At 43.2% G+C, this 21,119-nt stretch overlaps 1 protein-coding gene and 1 long non-coding RNA gene across 2 annotated transcripts in view; one reads left to right on the top strand and one right to left on the bottom strand.

The window, feature by feature from the left end:
* Positions 1-7,330, bottom strand: part of LOC136012900 (T-cell receptor-associated transmembrane adapter 1) — a 21,834-nt gene extending 14,504 nt beyond the window's left edge. Inside the window, exon 1 of the mRNA XM_065675980.1 lies at positions 7,301-7,330. The gene's annotated coding sequence lies outside the window, so the exon portion shown is untranslated. The remainder of the gene's footprint in view (positions 1-7,300) is intronic.
* Positions 1-21,119, top strand: part of LOC136012903 (uncharacterized) — a 23,896-nt gene extending 2,777 nt beyond the window's left edge. The window contains exons 2-4 of the long non-coding RNA XR_010612059.1: positions 16,958-17,056; positions 18,268-18,512; positions 21,053-21,119. This is a non-coding gene — a long non-coding RNA (uncharacterized LOC136012903). The remainder of the gene's footprint in view (positions 1-16,957; positions 17,057-18,267; positions 18,513-21,052) is intronic.

Below are 21,119 nucleotides of genomic sequence, written 5' to 3'. Positions count from 1 at the left end.
TCTGGTTCTAGATGAACCACGGCAGGGCAGAACATTTTCCTGTGGTTTCTTCAGAAACATAACTATACCTTTGCAATTCCCAACAGGAATTTGCTGTACACGACTGGAAGTCTCAAGGGAAAAGAATTTCATCTGCAGTCATTTCGGAGTTTGTAGCTTTCCCCTGAAAAGCCCTCTTGAATCCTTCCTCTCTGTTTTCAAAGACAGAAGTCTGCTTTGCTGCCAACAGAAGGCTTCAGGGGACTGCCTTAACTGTTTCTTGCAAAATGAGCATTAAAACTAGCTATTTTTCAAGTGTAGTTGGAGAAAATGCAAATTGAATAGGCAGCTGGCACAAGGCTCCAATGCATTTGGCTTGATAAATCTGCGTCTCTTATTTACTTAGGAAGTCACTTAGTTCAGCACGTTTTTGCACTGTGTGTTGCCGGTACTTTCCTAAGACTGCAGTGTGCGTGTTTATTCTGGTTTCTTGAAGGCGAAAGAATGCACAGCTGACAACAGAACCAGGCCTCAAATGCCTGCGTTCTCTATCACTACTCAAATTACAGCCTTTCATTGAGAAATTGCCATTTTTAATGCTAACTGATGTAGTGGAAACCCCCTTGCAAAGAATGAAAGCGAGACCGACTGTAGTAGAAGTCTTGGGAAGCGTAGGTATTCCTGCAAGATGTAAATGACTTTTCTGTTTGAAGTATGGAATGTGCTGTCTTATGTATTGTTACTAATGAATCTTCAAGGCTCTGCTGGGGAAAGTAACTGCAGCAGAAGTGTTTTGAGGGGAGCTTATGCTGAAGTGGAGTCTGCTCTGGTTCTAATCTCACAAGCGCATCGGAGAAGTGGAACTGTTCTTTTAAGCTTAGCGCATGGGCTTTGCTTAGTTTGCAGGTGCAGACCTGGTGCTTTTTGTGTACTGTACATAAACGAGCAACAGTGCTACAGACGAGAGGTTGGCATAAAATACCTGCCAGAAAAAGCGAGGCCTTTCACGCCAGCCTCAAACGCTGCAGAGAGCTCTGCTGACCCTGACAGCAAATTTTGTACTTAATGCCTTTAAGAAATCGGTGTAATTTGTGCATTGTAGACAAAGTCCCGAATTTCACCCTTTTCTCAAACCAGTGTTAAGCACATTTACTGCCCCTGAAATTATGGCTCCTATTACAAACGGTATCATGGGTTTCCTGTGGAGAAACCACAGGTTTTTCTTTTGAATGCTGCAAAACCTGATTATCGAGAGCTGTAAAGAGAAAACTTCTTATCTTGGTAATTCTGCACTGCCGAAATTTCCACTGAAAGCTAACTCTGCACACGTGTGCAGCTTGAGGTGGGGATTCTGTGCTGTGTGCTGTGAGATAGCTGAGCAGCCTCTGCATAACTAGCAGAGAGAAAACCGAACAGATGCCACCTCATCCTAACCCGGCAGGAGCGTGGCCTTTCCATTGACTTCAGTGGATCTTATTTTCTGTTCAGACACATGCCGTATCCTGGGAGAGATGTAATCTCCAGTGATAATGCTTTCAGCAGCCACAAGAAGAATGGATGTCCTATTGAAGTTGCTATAATCCATTTACCTGGTTTCAGGATTATTGCAATTCCCCCTTGACACACTTGTACAAAGAGCGTGAGCAAATATTTTCCCCTGGGAAGTCAAAGACCTGATCCTGCAACTATTCCTTGTGCGAGACTCCATAGTGAAGCCAATGGGCTGCCCTCCATGCTTTGTAACAAGCTTGCAACTCTACCACCATTCACCCAAGTGCAAGAAGAAATTGTGAGCAAGATATTGCTCCAAAACCACTGAGCTTGTGCCTTTAAAAGTTGTTTGGGACTCCTGCGAGAGTGGCCATGCAGCTCAGTTAAAGCTAGCATAGGAAACACAAACTCCACGTATGTTGCCTGGAGCCTTGTAGAGAATCTCCCTTAGCAGTGCCTTCCTAAAGCATAAGACTGAGCTAATACCTGACTCCTCCTTCAACTGTGCTTCTTGCTAAAGTGATGAAGCTGGTTCCAGTTCTGCAGTATGCCTTTAACCAGCTTAGCCTTCATAGTGGACTTTCTCATCCACTGCTTCTGGCTTAAGTGTTCGGCTAAGAGAATGTCAAAAGCTTGTCCTTCTGTTGCAGTGAGTTCAATTTGCTCTGCTTTAAGTGAAGTATTCCCAGATACAACTTTGAATCAAGGTAACCCTTGCTTTGAGCAAAACAGCACCTGCACTCCAGTGTTACTTAACTAGCACCACAGTTAATGAATTGCTGTAACTCAGGCTGCTGTGTCTAGGTTTGAACTCTCAGTCTCTCCTGCCACTTCTTGAAGCGCATGTTACCACAGCGTGGTTCATGTTGGGTCTTAACTGGACTTTGCTCTGCCCCTCTTGTGGACACAATAGGAATTCTGAGCTCCTTGAAAGGTGCTGAAGACCTAGGCTAGACCATCTTAGTGGGGGTTAGAAGTCAGACTCTGCCTTCTGTGTGTCTGCTCCCACCTCCTTTTGCCATGACAATGAAGGTAAAAGCATTTAAACTATGTGGTTTTCTCCTCTAAAATCCTTCCTGTGTTTTAACCCAGAGGGACCCTGTTCTCCTAATGCGACACAGATGCCAGAGGGCAGCAGGAGAACCACAGCACTGGGAGTCAAGGGATGCATTCATTCACGTCTGTGAAGTCAGAAACAGTGATGAGGAATATTTAACAATAAGCCAAGGTATGTTTGCAGTGCAGCCAAAGGACCGCTTAGATCTAGTTAGCGCACATGTAGATTAAGATGAAGATTTGAAACAACGACTGTGAATCTAACCCTTGAAAAGTGGCCAGTGATGCGTCGGAGTAGTGCATTTGAACCGAATCACTCAACTACTGAACTTTTCATCTTAACAGTATTGTGGCTGCATCTCTATTTAAAGAAATAACTGGTAAGCAGATAACAGTGCTTGTCTCACCACATCCACGGCTCTTAGAACTTTTTTTACTACTTCCTGTTCAGCAGCACATTTGGGCACAGCAAAGTGCGTCCTAGCTCCCTTGTAGTATGAACAGTCAGTGACTTGATAGCGTTTGCAGAAAGAGAGAGCAGAGGTGCATGGAAAATGGCTGTACTGTCCCACGAAACATTTGTTGCAAGGCTATAAAGTGGTTATTTGACACTCACATGCCCATTTTGGCATTTCACAGAGGCAAAAGTAAGTATTAGATACACTTAAGGTGTTTTCTTTAGGCATGAGAGTCTTGAATTAGTGCATGGAAAAGGCCAGGCACGGACTGAACTTGTCTCCATGCAAAAGCTGAAAAATGCAGTCATGGACCCTGTTGGGTGCCTTTGGTGCCTTTACTCTCCTGCACAAGTGCTGCATCCTCAGCAGGAGGAAGCTTTCCCAACAGAAGCGCCGTGACACATTTCACTCAGCTTCCTGGCTAAGAAGCACGTATTCTCTCAGAAGGATGGCATTGCTGAAAACCGACCATCTCTAAGCACGTTGGTTTTGCTACTTCAGATTAATAGACCAGCAGAATCATAGAATCATAAAATAGTTCGGGTTGGAAAGGACCTCAAGATCATCCAGTTCCAACCCCCCTGCCATGGGCAGGGACACCTCACACTAAACCATCCCACACAAGGCTTCATCCAACCTGGCCTTGAGAATAATCCCATGGCTATTGCTTTGTTTCTTATCTGGGCTACTATGGTCCCTCCATTCACGTCCTGTGCTTAATAACTCTTGTTTTGAGTCTGACTACTAAAGAAAGGCTTTTTTCTCTTTTATGAGAATATGCTGCTTAAGAGTATTTTTGTCATCTTTTTTGTGTGTTTGCAGCTCCCACTTCCACAGTGGATGCTTAGGAAAGAGTTACTCTACATGCTTTTATTGGTGCCAATAAATTCTTGCTCTGTTGCTTAGTCAGTACTTTATTTGTAGCGCTGTCCAGAGATGCAGAAATATTTGCATGAGTGGCTTTTCTCCTTTTATAACCTAAAGAACACGATTGTGTAGCATTTAAATGTGATAGGCAATTGTGCAGCTTGGTTACTATTTAGATACTTCTGTTCAGACGCTGATTTAACTGCCGAGTAAAAAACCCCACATCCATCCACATCACCACTGATGTATGTGTATGTAGGCTCAAATCTGTGTCAAAGAGTGTGACTGGATGGGAGTTGAATGACACCAAAGCATCCAGCAGTGCTTCCCCTCTGTGTGAACACTGTAGAAACAGATGGCATTTCTGTCTTTAAAACTGGTTGATGGTGTAGCAGAAAATGTGCTAAAAATCTGTAGCCTGTAGAATACTACGTAGGCCACTTTCTGTAGCTGCTGAAAAGAAAGGTTTTTCCAAATGGAGTTCAGAAACTCGATAGCATTCCCTTCAAGTGGAGGAAATATGTAGAGCAAGCCATTTTCCAACCTTACCTACACCTCCCCAACAGACAGTGACATATTAGGAAGGCAGAAAGGGGTGAGGTGAGGTGAATTAACCCCTGAAGCTTGAAAATTAAATGAGGCAAGCAAGGGAGTTACTTGCTACGCTAACTACAAGTTAGTGTTACTCTTTGATCTTTGTGCACTGAGCTTTATTTTCTTCTCAGTACACGACTACATGCATGCTTAAAGCTGTTCATCTTTGCTGTGAGCCAGGCATCCTGCATAAAGCATCGGTCTTATGCCTTGCTCTAACCTGTACTTGAAGTGAATCTTTATTTTAGGAGATATAGCACCATGCTAAAGTGGAAAGGAGACTGTGAGTTATTTCCTGTAGTTCTTAGAAACAACTCTGTTCTAGCCAAACAGTCACAACCTGGATATTGCAGCTACTGGGCAGGGGGGTGAATTGTGGTAAAGGCTGACCATTCTGGTTTGCAGCTTTTACTGTTGTAAAATGCAGTTGTGTGCAGTTCTGGTGTCCTCAACATAAAAAGGACATGGAACTGCTGGAACAAGTCCAGAGGAGGCCACGAGGATGCTCAGGGGACTGGAGCACCTCCCGTATGAAGACAGGCTGAGGAAGTTGGGCCTGTTCAGGCTGGAGAAGAGAAGGCTGTGTGGAGACCTCAGAGCAGCCTTCCAGTACCTGAAGGGGGCCTATAGGGATGCTGGGGAGGGACTCTTCATCAGGGACTGCAGTGACAGGACAAGGGGTAACGGGTTCAAACTGAAACAGGGGAAGTTTAGATTGGATCTAAGGAGGAAATTCTTTCCTGTTAGGGTGGTGAGGCACTGGAATGGGTTGCCCAGGGAGGTTGTGAGTGCTCCATCCCTGGCAGTGTTCAAGGCCAGGTTGGACAGAGCCTTGGGTGGGATGGTTTAGTGTGAGGTGTCCCTGCCCATGGCAGGGGGGTTGGAACTGGATGATCTTGAGGTCCTTTCCAACCCTGACTATTCTATGATTCTATGAATACTTTTATTCTGTGTTTGAAACATAAACATCGTGACTCTATATTGTGGGACAGAGGGCTCGCACTGGGTTCACAGAGGGCTGTTTAGCTGCACAGACATGGCAGGTTCTGATGTGCCTTGAATCAGTTTTCCGGAGTTGTGCTACACCTCAGCAGCAGTAACAAAACTGTGGAGTGCAAAAAAGGAAGTTAGAATTTTCTGCATAAGACTGCTTTTCTATTAACCACCATTGACTTCTAATATACATCAGAAGTTTGCACTGATAATGCTGTTGACATGCAAAACCCAGCGGTTTTTTCTCCATAGCTAGAGGCTAAGGACATTCTTTAAAATAACCCTGTTGATAGCTTGTTTGATTGAGGAAAGCAAACCAAAGAACCCCAACTCTGGCTGAGGCCATATGTAGCTCACAAAGGTTCCTATTTCCCTGGTTAAACAGATACAAATTGGATGCGTGATTCATACACTAATGCTGTGGCTTGACACTGATTTATTTTCCCTGCTATCAATCATATTTCAATGTGCCCATCCATTCAGCTTAGGCAGTGCTGAAATCCAGAGACAAGGCATACAGAAATGAATCTGTACTGAAGTGCTTTTTAAGGCTTGATATAAAAGACTTCTTACTGGACTGTCTATCCTTGAAACAGAACACTTTATCAAGTGGAATCCATAAATGTTGTGCATGAATACACAGCACGATCCTACACCCAACGTCAAATTGCAGGCAGTTCTGATACAGAATACACCTCTTACCCAGCAGCAGCTCTGTGAGATTATTTAAAGCCATGATGGAAGGATATCATTGAATAAGGAAGGCAGGTTGGCTTCTCCTGAGTAGAGAAGAAACATGATTTCCTCCATACACTGGAGTAACTTTTTCCTCTTTGTGCAAACAGGTCTAGGATGCATATTCGGAGTCTTGGCTCTGCTTTTCTCCTGAACAGTTCTATAGTTGCAAGTTCAGACCTGCAATGACTTGCTGAAAGCACTAATTCACATCTAATTTATTGCAATACAAATCTGGATATTTAATGTATTTAAAGCTAAATGTGTCCAGGATTTCAGGAAGGGTGTTATACTAATACTTCTAAAATTCCTGGAGTGAGGGAGCGAGGCTTTTAACGTGGCTTACATATCAACTTAGTAATATTTCCCTGTGGTTGTAGAGAGCCTGACAAAGTAACCTTGAAATACTACCCGTATTTCTCACTTTGAAGCCAGTGGTTTTAAACATGTTGTATTGATGATTTAGGTGCTTAAATTTTAAGTCTGGAGAAGCAAAGGAGGGAAACAGAGCACTCGTATAAGGAATTTCACTAATGAGTGGCTAGAGTACTTAGAGTACATCCTTGATACCTCTGCTTTCCCAACATGATATCTGCTGCTTTGACCATCCTGGTCCTGAAGGGGGTGAGGGATTCCTGCCTTGAGCCGCACAGTTAGTAGCTTGCTGTGGGCAGGCTGCATTTTGAGCACTCTTTCCTGACCTGCCTCCCTATCTGCAGCACAGGGCTGGAGTGCCTCTCCTGCATTGATTCACAAGGTAAAGCTCTAATGATGATGAAGCATGCGATCAGCCACAATTGGGCAAGGTTGTCTTACCCCATGGGAGAGACCTGTAGAGCTAACAGGAGGAAGAAGAGGCTTGTTTGCATGCATAAGCCTTCAGCAGCATGTCACTGGTGTCTCCTATTAGGAGCCGGAGGGGAGGGCATGCAAATCTTCAAAACTTAGAAAATGCTGGCCAAGTAGTTGGATGTATCCATGCAATTAGCACTTCTTAAAGCCAACCAGCTCCTTCAGCGCCCAGAGAGATGCTGTACTACTGTACTGCAGAGTTACTTTGTATGGATCAGCCACATCCCTCCCTCCCCTCACCAGCACACTGAGGTCAGCAGTTAATTGGCAGCCACCTTGCTGTAGCTCAGAGATGAAGATGTTTGTTATCCAAAAGTGGGATCAAGAACTGCTGCTTTATGTCAAATGTCTGTGATTTATGGCGAGCATCTTTTTCTGCTACCTTAACCCAAACTAAGGTTTATTTAGAGGATCTTAAAATGGTCAATACATCCATCTGTCCTGTGTGAAGACTTTCTTATGATAAGCTGAGCAGCCAGAACTTCAGACCCTTCCAGCAGACAACTGTGTTAATTTGAAGAGCTTTTCAAGCTTCTTCCTTTCAGGCCAGCTCTGTTCTATTCTCATCTTTCTGTCTTTAAGCACAGAACCAGTCCCAGTCCCTCAGCAGGAGCTGGAGTCTTTTGCCCGTGACAGTTTATTGTCTCATCCTCCTTTGTTTCGATTTCCTCCTCCCATCTCTGTTCAAAGGGTGGCTTAACTTGAGAGAGCAAAGCATGGAGTGAAAACAAACCAATATGCATGTACAGCAAATGTCAGGTCAAGATACCTAATTCAGTGTACCACAGCAGGATGGCAGTTCTGAGACAGATGCTTAAGGTACAGGAAAGTACTTTCTGTGCTATCAGGTGCATGGCTTCTGTTGGGAGTAAAGAACTGTGGTTTGCGGCGCTTCATTAGAACGACAAAGGAAAAAGCAGAGTGCACTGAGTGCCAAACCTTATTTATCTGCGTGCTATATTCAGTGCTTTCTCAAGGTGAATGTTCAGCTCAGAAAGAGATTGTGGTAACGCAGACTGGGGCAGCGAGTTCCTGATTCTCTGTGCAGCAGTTTGAAGTTTAATTCCTTTGCTCTCAGGAAATTCCTCTGGTTGTGGATACTTGAGTTTAATAATGAACCCGTTGCATCAAAGATTGAATGGGAGCATGGGTCTTTCTGGAAAATACTGCAGGGGAAAAGAGAGGCAAGATTTAAGATGAGGAAGAGGTAAGGAATAAAGAGACAGAGGTGGGAGAGAGACCCATGGAATCATTTCAGTTAAGGCCAGTTAACAAAGGTGCCCATGATGCAGGACATGCTTCTTTAAAGTAGCTGGAGGCATTGACCCTTGGATGGTGGTGCTAACGTGTCCTCGAAACCTTTGTGAGGCCCACTGCAAGAGCAAAACTGAGTCCATATGTAAGCACTGTGCCAGGGCAGGGGCAGCAGGTCGGAAACCTGTACTGGACATATAAACCTTATCCATTTATGTGGAAAAATCTGTGGAGGTGTTGAATCTTGCCACTTGGGAAAGAGACTCATATCCCAGTTATTTGCTTCTCAGCTGCTCTGAGGATAATACCCTACCTCCTGCCAAGGGCACAAGGCATCTGTGGAGCAGCTGATTCTTGAGGATGACTTAGTTTTCTCCACGTGGTTCATTGTGGGTTGCCTTCGCTGCCAGAGATGGACTCAATCTCAAGCGTCTGAAGAATCATAACCCTGACCAGGTTTCCTATGGAATTAAGGCAGCAGCAAATGGAACAGATACCTCCTTGGGTTTTGGGAGTATATTTTAGGTTGGTTTTGGTTTAGCTGGTTGCTTTTTTCCCCTCTGCTGGGAAAGCTGATTGACATGCACTGCACTGTATTGCTATCTCAGTGGTGTCGGTGCCACTCTTCGTGGTTTGTGGTCTTACCATTATTGTCATGGGCTGAATGCATCTTGTGGTACAGGTTAATTCCAGGTCATTTCTTACAATACATTGTCTTTAGAGCAACTTCTAGTGCCAGACTCAATAGGAAGCCATGAGAAAAATGAATGCCAGTGTGGAAGGCCACAGTCTTAAAAGGCAAATAGAAAAGGACAGAGTCCTGCACAGTTCTGCATCATTTATAGCACTCTTATGTAAGCTGCCAACTTCCTTGATTTATATGTGTATATTTGGGCTTATTTTCCTCCTATTATCCCAGAAATTGATTCTGTTTCGTCATGCCTCTGAGGCTATTTAAAGACTGCATGATATTCCACAACCTCCCCGAGTTTCAGGGAGGAGCCTGGAACAAATGCCCAGATGCTGCATTTCCAGAGAACAAGGGCATCTCTGCCTGCCTGTGGACAGCGGGTTTTACTACTGGCTGGATCATGGATGCCTCTGTTCTGGGGAATCAGAAAAGGGGCTGGGATTCATGTGGGGTTTGCAGGACGTGTCCTCCCTCATTCTGCCCTTGCCAATTTGATCTGAGTGTGACAGTTTAGGGTGTTTGAGGTTCTGGTAGCCTAATAGGCATAAGTGGTGTTACGAAAGCGTTCAGGGTGGTTTTGATGTGTCTCCAATGTGTCAAATCTCTATGCCGGTTCTAAACACTGCGCACTCACACGCACTGTGTTTGGGCTTTGTCGGTGGGTGTCACTCTGCTGCTCAGCACAGTCCTGCTACGGACAGAACTGTGGCGAGATGCATTCAGGGGCACTTAGAAAGGGAAGATCACATTAGTATTTACTGAGTGGTGCCTTCCAGAGCGGCACAGAAATCCTGCGTGTTCTCTGACTCCTTTGGTTATTTACCGTGACAGACTAATCTAAAGTTCGTGGTTGAACCCATTGAGTGCTAATATGATTATTGTCCAGCCACTTTAGAGGGAAGAAGGTCTGGCAATTTAAGGAGATGGAAAGAGGGGTGTAGAAAAAGCACTTAGAGCTTTCACCGCCGGGCACAGAAGCACTTTCTCAGAAGTAACCTGTGCTAGAATATAAACAGCACCATCTACTGATGCAGAAGGAAAGGAGCTCTTTGTATACAAAGCCTTTTCTTCATTTTCCTTCTTAGTCAAGATGCTGGTGGCTGAATGCAAGCTTTATCTGGGTTTTGGTTGTCAAGGTATGTTAACTATTGACTCCCCTTGCTAATGGTGCTGATAGAGAAAACGGCATGTTTTATCTGTACATGGTCTGTCCCATCCATCAGCAATCCCAGCAAAAAACAGGCCCATTTGGTACCCTCGATACACATAGAGATGTCTGCTGAATACATTAGCTGCCCCCCTAACCCTTAGCGTTGTGACAGTTTCTTTCGGTATTAGCTTAGAAAAACATGTTGAGCTTCCACAGACGTTGTCTCTTTCCATGTGTGCCAGCTCCCTTCAGCCTCCTGGCTGAGAGCTGACTGATTTGTGACAGCCTCACCTGACAGCTTTATGTGCTCCATGCTGGAAACACGCCACAGACTTCAGGGACTTCCCAGTGACACAGTTTGCTGTGTGTGGGAGTGGGTCGTGAGGGTCCTTTTTGCTGCCAGCTCCCAGGCAGACTGCACTCACTGCCTTCACCTTAGAAATCTGGCTTCATCCTGAAGTGAGGAAAACGTTTCTAAAGTACCCTTCACTCACTGCTTCTCTGCATCTCAGGCAGCCTGACCTGACCCCTCTGCTATGGAGGACTGCCTGCCTTTTCAATCTTGTGTCCTCACTGCTGACTGGTTCTCCTCCATCAGAACCTCTTCAGTGCCAGAATGGGCACGAAGTAGAGTCCCTACATTAGTTAATTTAGTTTTGCCCTCAGTGACCTCTGATAGGAACAGTGAGACCTTCACAGATTCCTGGGCCTCCTCTGGTGTACTATCTCCATTCTGTTACTGCTTGATGATATGTGGAAAAAGGAGCATGACCTTCATCTTCTACAGAAGCAGAAAGCTGCCTTTTTTGTTGTACACCAGCACCACTTAGTGCTGAGACGTTCCAGAGGTCACTAATGGGAAAATAAGTTTGCACAGGATGGTATTCCATTGCTAAATGAAGCCCAAGTTCAGGAGGCTTTGTGTTACACGGAAGTTTATAGGAGCACCTCTTTTTTGTTTCATCTTTGATGGCCTTTCCCTCCCTGCCCCAACTTTATGCAGCTTGCAGCATCTTTTCCTACTGTACAAGTTCATCTGCCTCGTACACAGCTTATGCACTGAATCTAGAGGTACAATTAATTCCTTGGACTACCCTTTGCCAGCCAGCAGCCGGTCAATTCCTAAGCTATAGATCTGGCAACTGCTGCAGTTACATATTTAAAGCTCCATCTCTAAGTTTCTGTGACTTCTAATGGATACAAACAGATTGAATGAAGTTTGAATGCAAACAAGAGAGAGAATTTTTGACTGGTTATTCCGGTTGGGGCAAAACCCCAAAAGTGATCTTCTGGGTAGCAAAGTGCTACCAGCTTGGGGTACCTTTTTCCACTCTGTGAATCAGTTGATTCAGTAAGAAAGATTTTCTTCTTACAAACCTTGTTTTATAGAAACAGAACAATCTGCTGGGTTCAGTTTAGTGCAGACGATTAGAGAAAGGGACTAGGGTTTGTTTGCTTGCTTTCCTGCTTATATCTATTTTCTCTAAACTGGAGAAAAAATCTGATCTGGAACCCAAGTAATATCAAGCATCTCCTTTCCTAGGTGGAAAAGAGACAAGTTATTCTGAACCATTCCAAGCATGTTCTTCCTGATGGCAGGGGAACGTAAGACTGAAGGTACTGCTGCCTTGCCTTGCTCTGACTCATAAACAAACACGAGCAAAAGGAAACACAGGAGACTTCTGCATTATAAGCTGATAGCAACTGGTATTTCTGGCACCTTATGTATTTAAATATGACACTGAATACAACCTCAGGTTGTTTCATAGCTAATTATTTCCCTTTTGTTGCAGATAGCACGTGGTGGTCACTTTTTGACCAAGTGCAAACCAGATAAGGCTTGCTTGCAAACACAAGCAGCAACAGCTCATTTCCTGGCAGAGCCAGGGCAGAACCATTTGCATCTCATGTCGAGCAGTACCAGCCTTTATAGATGTGTGTCCCCATGATAAAGCTGTTCTTCTGTGGTGTCAGGTTTTATATTTACCTAAGGACTATAGGAAAGGCAATATACACTTTTCTCTTTGAGTAACTTGCCTGGAAAGCTTACAATCAGAGCTGGCAACAGCACTTACTGTGAGAGTTCTCCACCAAAAGGTCACTTTAAATAAGATCTAACATTTTCCTGAGCAGTCATTTTGATGTGTCATTCTTGAATAGCTTGAGCAGGTATTTTTGGAAAGCTCCCCTCTTTCCGCACCGTTTCACCATATGATTCTGCCCTTCACTACTGTAGATAAATGCTACGTACTTTTCCGAATCTCATTTTAAATGAGTGACTTTTTGTCCCCTTGCTTCACTGCTTTTTGAAACCTTGTGCTTCTTCAAAGGACAAAGTGTATTGTAACTACAACTAGTCAGACTGATGTGTCTTTACAGTGGCACCCTCTGGCTGCTACTGCAACAACTGCATAATCCATTGTTAGCAAAAGAACATGGGAAGAAAGAAAGTCAAGTGCTCTTCTAAGTTTATTATCAAAATAAGTATTTATTACTTGGAGTGGGTCTACAGGAGAAAATGGGAACATCAAATGGAGCAAGGACTGAAGAAACAGGAAGCTATGAAGTGAAAATAGTACATAAATGTAAGGGAAGAGGAAAAATACATGACAAAGAGCAGTCATTAAGGCAGCAAAAGATATATACTCAAACAATGAATAGCACTGAAGTTACCTGGGTCAAAGGGGAACATGTCCATAGAAAAGAGGACCCAAAAGTGAAAGGAAAGAAAGAAGGATTTGGATCACTGTTGAAATGAGATGTGAAGAGTTATAGCGAAAGAGAAGTGTGGTGAATTCGTGAGGAAAGGAAGGTAGGTCGAGGAAGAAAAGAGACATCTGTTGGTGCTTTGAGCAGGTTCAGGCAAGCTCTCCAGGAGCTGGAGCATTTCCATCCCTTACTTACAGGAGGCAGCTAGCAGGTACTGCAACTGGTTAACCCCTGTTGAGATGTTAAGTGACTTGCTGAAGGCTTCAGCAAACTGGTGTCTCCTCCCTCCTCACTGTTCAAAACGCTGGCTGCTTCTGCATGGTAATATTTGTCTACAAGCCAGAGAGCACGCTGGAGGAAAACGCTTTTACTGGGGCATTAAGTGATGTGCCCAGCTGCCAGGGAGCAGCTCCGGGGCAGTCAGGGGGTGAGAAGGGTGTCTCGGAAATCACAGAGGCATTTGTGAGGGCAGATTCTGTGCCTCACAGGTGTTGAACGTAGGCAATTTAGAGGACTTGGATAATGGTGAAGATAAATGCCAAAGGTACAAAGAAAGGTCATTTCATAATCTGCAACCCTTGTTATCAGCGCTGCTACCTAGTGAATATCCTAGTTTCTTTATATCAGTGGCCTGGCTGGATGATAAGGCCATTTAAACCTTTGCAATTCAAGCTGATACAGTTCACCATACCCTCTTCAAATCTCAATTCTGCCCTCTACTCCTATGCCCTATTTCAGCTCTGTTAGAAATAAGTGAGGCTAAAACCTGTATTTAAGCTTCCTGCAGAAATTAAAGGCTAGCTAGCCACACTGTGCAGCCTCCTCATAGCACTACCTGAGCAGTCCTGATAGCAAAAGCTGTGTGTGGCTGGAGATACGGTGTCCTGGAAAACTAATTTCCTCCTGGGGGTCTTGGCAGCATGCTTTCTATTGATTTCAGCCCCATGTTAGTAATTCTTAGCCAGTATCTTGCACCTTCGTCTTTCTCCTTTGAATTCCTCAGAGTAATTCAGGTTGGGGAAGAGAGTGAGAAATCGGCTCCCTTTTGAGGGTCAGGGAGAAAGCAACTGTAAGAGCTCCAAGTAAAGCAGGCTTGAACTCATTAACCAGGAGCCACACAAAAAACTTACAGAGTTGTTTGGTGGGTGTATAAACTACTGGAGGAGATAGATACCAGCGACATCCATACAGAGAAGGGTTACCATGGCAATGCTAGACTAAAAAAGGGCCCCAATTCAAAAGTCCTTCCCTACCGAGAGTTGTGAGAACAATGTGTGAATCCTGCTTCCTCCTTCACCCACACTTTTGTTTGGAATGATGATTTATAGCGAAGAAGTAAACTGGCTTGTAGTGAACAGAGCAGGTTCCAGGAGGGCTGGTGACCGGATGCCCTTCACCTGGATGGCTTGAGCAGAGCATAGCAGGGCAAATGAATGTCCCCTTCAGTAAGCTGTTCTGACCCCAGAAAAGGTGGGATGTGAACATTTGAAATGCCACATCTTATGGCAGGTATTATAATTTCAATTTCATTCAGCCTTTATGAGCTCTCATTATTTGGTCAGTGCTGGCAACCCTAACTGTTCTTAAAATAGCTCTGTATATTCTTGCAGCTACAGTTCCAGCTCTGCTCTTCTTGGCTCTAGCACTTAGTTCATTACTGTGCTACCATAAGAGGGAGCACACAGAGCAAACCTGCTTTTACCATCAGCTTGAAATCTTGAAAGGGAGTTGCATGTGGAAAATGCTTGGGTTTGCTTCCAGAGTTTGTCTGAAGCCTAAACATACACAGAAAAGGAGGCAGGTGGAGGGTCATGTGTACAGATCACACAAAACCCAAAATCTGGTGTAAACATGACAGTACTATGCAAATCCTGGCTATTGTAAGGATCTGTTACCCCAGCAGTGACAAAGGCTGGAAGTTGTCTGACTGAAGGAAATGTTTGGTTTACCTAATCCGCTCCCTTTCTGCTTTGCAAGAAATATCTGTCTTGTAATGGGAAATTTAAGTAGGGAAGACAACTCACTTCTTCTTTTGAGAACTCACGGTGTCTTCTTTTCTTCCTCTTTATCCTCCAAATCATAGAATGGTTTGGTTTGGAAGGAACCTTGGAAGGTCATCCAGTCCAACACCCCTGCATCTTCAACTAGAGGAGGTTGCTCAGAGCCCTGTCCAACCTCACCTTGAATGTTTCCAGGGATGGGGCATCTCTAGGCAACCTGTTTCAGGGTTTCACCATGTATAGTAAAATGCAGTTCCATGCAAAGCTATCTTTTCAATAGGTTGTTCATGCTAGCAACCCAATATCGTTACACATGTTAACTTCAAATCCTTATATTTACAAGGGAGACATAAATCCTCTTTCACTGTAGGGGTGGAAATGAAAGAGATCCATAAGAATTGTCTGTCTCTTGGTCTATTAGCTGTTTCCATGCTAGGCGTTGTGTAGTGTGTCTAGGCTGTCATGCTCCCCGTCAAGTCACTGACAAACAGGCATTGCTCTGTGACATCCAACGGTAAACGTGTGTGGAAGACAACAGCATGGAATACAGTCCATGGCACAAAATATGCAGGGTAGCTCTCTCGAATCCATGTAAGTATGCAAATTCCTGACTACTTTTACCAAATGCTGGCTAATAGGAACAAACAGGAATTATAAGAGCTGGTAGTTATTTCTGGTGCTAGTGAATAACAACTCCTTATTTTAGCGGGAGGGGAAAGAATAAAACAGTGATTTGCAGTGTTCAGTGACTAGTGCATAATGCTTCTGCAAGGAGCTATGAGGTTGGTCCATGATTTTGGGCTTTTAGCTATCTTTAAGAGCAGCAACACCTTCCAGAGGTACTACCTATAGTTTGAATCAAATGGGAAAGAACATAGCGTCTAATCAAAAGTGTTCATGGATGGAGGCATACTGAAATCAAACATCCAGCTAGTACTTGACCTGAACAGTAGGTCTAAAGATATACGCTGCTGTGAGAAGTGCCCACTGGATCAGCTGGGTGATCAGTGCAGCCTTCAAACAGTACCTGCACCCTTACAGCTTGAGGAGTTCAGCTTGGGATTCCATTATTTTGATTGAAGAAAAGAGCTGATGATGACTTGTTAAGATAATTCGCATTAGAGCATTTAAAAGGAAAGGCAGTTTTGTTTTGTTGAGGCCAAAGAACTAAAAAACACCCTGAAATCTACAGAAAACTTCTAAGGAGGTTGACATTTGCACTGAAATAACTAGTCCTTTTACATCCATAAGACCTGGGGATTGCCTTCATTCCAGGAAACTGGAGTACCCTGTTGGCTCTGAGCCTGGCTTGCAACTCGCTATACAAAATCCAACTCTAAGGCTCTCAAGGAAAAAGCCACAAGCGAGGCTTGTGCTACTTGTATGCAGTGCTAAATCAGTAGGGTTTTCAATATGAAATGCACTACATCTGCACTTATAACTTTCCTAGCAACACACAGGATGATGAGGAGAACTTTGGTTGTTAAATTTTGTTCAGGGTCATTCATCTTTCACACTTGGTACTCAGCCTTCTAATATTCATGTCCACATATACCGAGAAATCCCTTGATGGCTGTGAACCTGATCTAGCAGATGGAGATTTTCTTTGAAGCTGGGAAGAACACGAAGGAAGCATTAAGTTATTTACCGTATTACTTTATTCTTGCAGTGGTAAAGGTATATCTTAAAGGATTTGGAGGTAGATTTTCTTGTAACTCAGTTATTACAGCTAAAGTTTAGGTAAGGATGTTAAATTTCCTGGGATGCCAGACAGAGGAATGCTGTTTCAATAACTAGGTGCTGTAGGTAAGGACCATCCGTTTCACATTGTGTACCAAACGTTGCTGCAAAAGCATAAAAATTGGAATAAAGGACAAAACTTTTCTATATTCTAAATATTGCACAATTTACCCACATGACTATTTGTACTTAAAGTGTTCTGGACTGATATACATTTGCATAGGTACATATGCATAGATGTGTACGTATACATGCATATGCATTTCTTTACCTTCCAGTTCTCAGTGTCAGGCTCCCAGAGCATCTCAGCTGCTTACATGCACAACTACTATAATGTTGGTGTAAAATCTTGTCACTGTTATAATTTATGGCTTCGTCCACTCAGCAGCTTCCTTCCTCTGAGGGCAGAAAACGCACTGGAGGAGAGACTGTGTTTATCTGTGGTTGCAAAGTGCCAGAGACAGAGCTAAAAATAAGCTGATAATAGGTAAGTCCTTTGTGTTCTCTCCACCTACTAAATAAAGGTTCTGGGCTCATAGAGATGATGATAGGCAATACCTATTAAGCTCTTTTCAAGTGATCTCTTGAGAAAGCATGAAGCTAAAGTATCTTTTAGTTACCTTTGTCTTCTTTAGAAGCAAGCTACCAAGCCTATCAGTGGTACCTTTTCTCCCATCTCCTGTTTACATGTTTCTGAAAGTTGGAACACGCTAACATAGAATCATAAAATCACAGAATAGAGTTGGAAAGGACCTTAAGATCATCTAGTTCCAACTTCTCTGCCATCTGAACCTGCTTATTGAAGCTGATGTTCCCACTCCAGAATCTAGACTGCAAATGCTGTTACATAGCGTTCCATTAGAAAGTGCTAAACATGAAACACTAAAATGAAGAGAGTGTAGCTAGGTTATCCCCATCAACCTACTAGATTTCTTCTAGTAACTTTGTCATTAATTTAGGAATGCTTCTCCTCTCTCACAGCTATTGAACGAGTCACATAGCAGTTAAATGATATGAAAAGACCGAACGCATTGCAGATCTTTAAATGGCCACTTGAAGTTATTTAAATCTTACATCTGTCTCTCTTAGATAATGAAACAACTCTAAGCATTTTGAAAGCTCATCTTTCTTCTTTTTGGATATAAAAGGAGACCAGAACATAGTATTTAATGGGAACAGAGTAAAAGTTTCAGTTGTGGAAAGTTCCTGCCTCCCATTACCAAACAAGAGACTGCAACAGGCTCAAAGGGGAATGTGCTGAGCGAATAAGACCCTCTCGTCTTCAGCAGAAGGAAAAGGTGACTCAGGACCATTCTGAGCAGTCTTACATCAAAAGGGAATTTGTTCCCTGATTTTCACCATCAGCAGTCAATGGGAAGTGTTCCCATTTGAATATTTTTTGGCTTTGAGATGGACTCAGGTATTTTCAACCATTTTCCCAAAGCCATCTTAAATCCCTTCCATACTTTTGTGGCACATTAGAATAAAAGGGTTAATAAAAGACAGTGAAGTCATAGTGAAACTTGGAGCAATGTATCGCTAAACAGCTTGGGGTTGAGGGGTTTGTAGAGCTAAACTGACTGAACTTTCTTCCAGTTTCCGTGTTTTCCACATCTGAGTAGCACTGCAAAACAGTTTTGTCACACTGAAGTCTTAAGACGCGGCCTTAATTATATGACATACTTCCTTTGCATCCAGGTAACCAGGACAGCAAGAGAGAATGCAGTGTGATGTCCAGCAGGAACATTGCTTGGGTGTGCCTTTGTTCAGATTATCAGGATTTTGGCAAAGAAAAAGGAAACAGCAATTTCAGAAGAGGGGACCTGTAGCAAAATCTGGACTAACAAGAGTTTGAGTTAATTCATCAAATCTGGCATTACTTGCAACTGGCCATCTCCATATCTTCAATACAATTTTCCTTAATTTACACCTGAGAGATGCATGTAAGAGACATTTAAAAACATATTTGAGATCAAAACCAGCAGCTGCTTAGTAATATTTGACTTGTTTTCTTTAGCTCAACAAAGTGTTGCTGAGGTCTAGCAAGAAGGCTCAGAAATACTTTGTTGAAGACCCTTTGCTGTATCTCAACCTTTATTTTTCACACTGTCTGGGGCCAAAGTATGGGATGCCCATTTTGACATGACTCAAAAGAGCTGTTGCAGGTGCTGGTTATGGCATGAGAAAGGAATTGCTTAAGACATTAAGCTACATATGTCCATATGCAAAAAGCCATTGCTCAAATTTAATTAGGTAGGATTGCAAGTAAAAATGGTCTTCGTTAGCATAATGCTATTTTCGGGATACTGTTAGGGATTAGAAGTTTCTCTGGAGAACATGCAGACCACATTCCTCACCAGAAAGAAACAGCAATTCTCACTTCAAGAAAAAACGTCTCATTTATATAAGTAGCCTTAAGGCATGATGCCGGTTTTATAAATGACTTTGTCAGTCTAAAAGATGCTTGCTATTCAAATTATGAAGCCCCTGTGAGTACAGGCGCATTACTTTGAATACAGAGGCCATAAAAACATCAGTAGCTCTGACATAAAACTGATGTATTATGTAATAACATTTCATGCAGAACCTGGAGCTTCATTTATCAGCTATGTCTGTAGCTGGGTTTTGTACAGGTTATGAATGAAACCCTGAATGCTTCAGTCACATCACAGATGTTAATAAAATGGCATAATAGATAGGCTGAGTGAGATGGATGCGGGATGAATGACTCTTTCAAGACAAATGCTCCCAAAGATTAGTGGAGGAGGATGGATAGGAATCTCTGCTTTAGAATGATGTTGAGTGTCTTCCTACTGATAGCAGATTGAGGCATCTGCTATTGGAGCTGCTGAAGTAAATAGGTAAAAGGCAGGGTTTTTAACTGCCAGCTCGCACAGTTCAGCTCATTCTAGCAGCTTTAATGTTTCACTAGTTGCTGTTCTTGACCATTAAATTTGCCTGCATGTGGATCAAAATTATAACTGGGAAAGTGAGAAGCTAAAATGCAGCAGAACGCATGTTTGGAAGAAAAGGTGAAACAAGGTATAGAGCAGGGTAGGAAAGAAAGGGTAGAAAAGCCAGGATTCAGAAATGTCTAAGGAAGTTAAACTTGGTTTAGTTTCGTTTCACTTAAGAGCTCTTGGCCTGCGTCTGCAGCATGGGAGTAACACTGCTTCCTGATAGCACTAACTTATGTCATGTGTGAGTAGTTAAGAGACTCCTGCACACAGTAGGTCAAGCCTATTTAGCTGCAAGCCAGTGCTGAAAGCCAGCTGAAGCCGGGCCACTATCCTAAGTAAATGTACCCTGCTTAGTACCTGGAAGCAGCTGAGGCAAAATTAAAGTAGTGCCTCCTGTGAAGCACACATGCCCTTTCCTTTACATCTCTTTAAATATCCCTCTCCCTACTCCTTCTTCCTTTTCTAAATGCTCTGCACAGGAAAAGGATGAAGGCTTTCAGAGGTATCTGTTATAGCAGCATGTCCCTACCTAGAACAGTATCTCATATCTGCTGTCATTTAGACTGCATTCAGACACAGGAACACCAACAAGTCCGTACCAGGATTGTTAGGTAATGTATCTTGATTTTTTTAGTAGCTACATTAATGGCAGAATTCTTGCAAATGTGCCGGATACCTTTGGAATTGTTTCTGAGATAAAACAATAAATCTCAGCTGATGTTTTTTTCACTATCTAAGGAGAAAACTAGTTTTCCTTTTAACAAGAATGTAAAGAGTATACAGTTGCATTACTTCTTACACCGAAACCTGAGATTACAGTTAATCCTGTGCTTTTCAGATTTACGCTTTTGATTCCCTCAGGACTACAAATCTGCTCCTGAAAGCTTTTCTCTCCCGCCTCTCTCATCTAGATCCCACATGCTGTTTCTCAAGGTGACATGCCGCTCTTCAAACACAGGAGGAGGCGGGGAAGGAAGGGAGAGGAGAAATCATTCCATTATAAATTGGTGCAAAATGGAATAAGGCTTTAAAATGTCGCAAAGATAACATTTAATCTCCCAAAGTATTACAGGAGCAGTGCATCCCCACTTTCTGCATCCCCCTAATCCTATTAGATACCACCAGGAATAAGCAGCTGGCACCATAAGAAATGCCAAACAAATGTTTTTGAACTGCTTGAATGTATGAGGAAAAAAAGCCTTGAGGTGGATATAAAGCACTGGGAGCATGACAAGAAGCTGGGAGTATACAGCTCTAATCTTCTTCGTAATTGCCATCACTTACATGTGTCCAGTTTAGACGCCAGGAGATTGTCCCAGTGGTATTAAATCCACTGGAGACTTTTTGAACTGGGTATCATCTTGCATGAAGGTTTTGATGAATTTCTGCTTTCTGTCAGTACTTTGATGATGGTTCTGCTAAGCCAAGTGTTTATCTGGGCTTTGCAATCTGAATGGGTTTTCAAATGATACGGTCATGTGAGTGTGCAGCTCTGTTTTCTAATGTGACCTGTAATTCACTAGGCAAGAACAAGGAGGTGTTGAGGGGCTGCTGTTACCTGGTGCCCGTGTTCCTTGGAACACCCTTTGC

The sequence above is a fragment of the Lathamus discolor genome, chromosome 4 (assembly GCF_037157495.1).
Source record: "Lathamus discolor isolate bLatDis1 chromosome 4, bLatDis1.hap1, whole genome shotgun sequence".
NCBI classification, from domain to species: domain Eukaryota; kingdom Metazoa; phylum Chordata; class Aves; order Psittaciformes; family Psittacidae; genus Lathamus; species Lathamus discolor.
The sequence above is the reverse complement of the archived record's forward strand: the minus strand, read 5'-3'. Positions and strand labels throughout refer to the sequence as shown.